Consider the following 2589-nt stretch of genomic DNA (forward strand, 5'->3'; position numbering starts at 1 on the left):
ATGGGATGGAAGCAGGACCCTCGGGAGCAGGTACCGTGTGAGGGCCCCGGGCACCGGGTGGGGAGTGCAGTGGGGCAGGGGGTGTAGTGCAACGCGGTGTAGTGGGGTGCAGGATTATGCAGTGGGTCGGTGGGGGGGTGGTGGGGTGTGCAGTGGGGTGGGAATGCAGTGCTCTGTAGTGGGGTAGAGGGTGCCATGCAGTGGGGCAGTGCAGTGTAATGCAATGGGTAGGGGGAACGGTGCGGTTGTGAGTGCCGTGGGGTGGGGGTACGCTGCATTGGGGTGGGGGGTGCAGTGGAGTCGGGGGTTGTAGTAGGAGATGCAGTGACTTGGGGTGCAGGGTTATGCAGTGGGTTAGAGATGCTGTGGGGTGGGGGTGCAGCAGTGAGTGCCATGCATTGGGGTAGGGGGTGCAGAGGCAATGCAGTGCAGTGGGTGGGGGGTGCAGCAGGGGAGGCAGCATGGTGTGCAGGGAGGAGCTGGGGCTCCGTTGGGGAGGCCATGCGTTGCTGGGGCAAGGCAGAGTGGTTGGGGCTGGGAGGGGGGAGCTAGTGCAGCTGGCTGGTGGGCTGCGAGTGCCTGGGGCAGGGGCAGTGGAGCATGGAGGGTTGTTTCTGGCTGTGGGAGGGGCACTGTGCAGCTTAAGGGATGGACCGCAGTGGGGGCCAGTTGGTTTGGTGCTGGGGCACATGGCAAGCAGGCTGGGGGGTGGTGAAGGGGAAGAGGAGCAGCAGGTACAGGCGTCCCGTGGGGGTGAGTGGCCCTGAAGTGGGGACCAGGAAGGCTGCAGAGAGCGGGAGGGGGTATCTGAGTGGACTGTGTTGCAAGAGTGGGGTTTCTCCAGGGAGAGAGGGCTGCACTGGGGGGAGGATAGTGCAGGGGCTGTACCGTGCTTCACCTGCTGCAGGAGGGGGTGCAGGATGTAGCTGGCCCAGCAAGGGGTTGCAGCTCGCTATGTGGGGTTAGAAGATGGGAGGGGTCCTTTAAGCTGCCTACCCAGCTGGGAGTCTTGTGTGGCCCAGTGAGGGCTTCATGGGGTGCTGGGAACAGAGCTGGTTTTAGAGGAGGGGGCTGCTGACTAAGCAGGGAAGGCATTGTGCTATTTCATGAGGTGGGGAGGGGACCTGGGGGGCTTGGGCCCCTGTGAAGGGCAGTGCAGGAGTCGAACAGCAGGTGCATGTCCTTGCTGAGGGCTGGGCATACATACAAGTTCAACTGCCATGGTCCCGGACTGTCACAGGCTCTGTTATGGCACCAAACCTCTCAAGTGACTTGTTTTTCAAGGGGTGGCAAACCTATCTTGCCCCCCCATGTTTCTTCCCTACCCAGCCTCTGTCTTTGTGTGCAAAGAAGATGCCTCGGGTAAGAGGTGGCAAAAAGAGCCTGGCTTGGAAGTGGGAACGATAACGCTCTCTTGTTAGGACACAAGGGCCAATTGCTGCTGCTTTCTGGTGACAGAATGAAGCGGTTTCTGTCTCTCTGAGGTTTGAGGCATGCGCAAAGCTGGGGGTTTCTCTGCATGCCTGACAGCTGGAGAGGGGAGGCAGGGACTGTTGCTAAAGAGATTCATCTTGGTACATCAACATTGTTCTCCCCCCAGCATGCCCAGTTAAATGGGAATGGCTAACAAATGGTCTCATCATTGGCCTTTCTTCAGACACTCAATAATTCTTTTTAAAACTGCCCCCTCCAAACTTGACTTGGATTTCTCTTTCCATACGGTTCTGCAGAGCATTTAATTCTCTTTAATGCGGCATCTGTGAACAACTTGATCTCAAATGCAGTTCTGAGTTGTATTGTGTGGCTTGAAATAGAGGGAGGGGGTTGACAAGGCCAGAAGGAGGGAGAGAGGGGGAGTCCTTGGCTTCCATTGGACTAGTGAGGCCAGGCTGAGCCTGATGCCTGTTAAAATGTGATTGCATGGGGTAAAGTAACTTTCACTTGGAAATACTAAAGTGTGAGTTAGTGTGCTGGTGCTGTAAGTGTGATGCAAGAACATCTTCAGCTGTGTCTGGACTGGGGAGAATGATGTGCCAGTTCTTAATACTAGCCTATTCATGTTCTGCCTGACATGACCTAGAAGTGAGCAGGAGTCTGGGTTTTCACTCCTGACTCCACCGGCAACTTGCTGTGTGGCTTATGGGTAAGTCGCTCCTCCTTTCTCTGCCTCCAGTTTCTTACCTGATAAAGAGGGGAAGGGCCGTACCTCCCATAGAGGTGCTTTGAGATGTGCTGAGGAAAATCTGTGTATCAGGGTAGACCTGCATTCTTTTCTTCTGCTGAGCCTGTGTGTGATATAGCTGGGGCTGGGGTGAGTGGGGCCACGGCCCTTTCCCCTCCCCCCACAGACTTACCTGTTTGGGCAGGGGGGCATCTATGCTGATCGCATAAGAGTGAACTTACCTCGCATATAGCGAATTATAGGTCTAAATATGCTCATCGCATAAGAGCGAATTCGCATATAAAGAACCCGCATAAATCGAGGGGAAACCTGTAATTGCCAGGGCTGGGATGGGGATGGAGTGATGGTTAACTTCAAAATCAAAGCAGGATCTTGTCCCTAGGGCCATCATGCCTTGTCTTGATCTG

The 2589-nt window shown here is 55.7% G+C and overlaps 1 protein-coding gene across 2 annotated transcripts in view; it reads left to right on the forward strand.

Moving 5' to 3' along the window:
* Positions 1-6: 6 nt before the first annotated feature.
* Positions 7-2589, forward strand: part of LOC102373826 (protein argonaute-1) — a 42270-nt gene continuing 39687 nt past the window's right edge. For both annotated transcript variants that reach the window (XM_025208055.1, XM_006027005.3), the window contains exon 1: positions 7-30. The gene's annotated coding sequence lies outside the window, so the exon portion shown is untranslated. The remainder of the gene's footprint in view (positions 31-2589) is intronic.

The sequence above is a fragment of the Alligator sinensis genome, unplaced genomic scaffold (assembly GCF_000455745.1).
Source record: "Alligator sinensis unplaced genomic scaffold, ASM45574v1 scaffold547_1, whole genome shotgun sequence".
Classification (NCBI taxonomy): domain Eukaryota; kingdom Metazoa; phylum Chordata; order Crocodylia; family Alligatoridae; genus Alligator; species Alligator sinensis.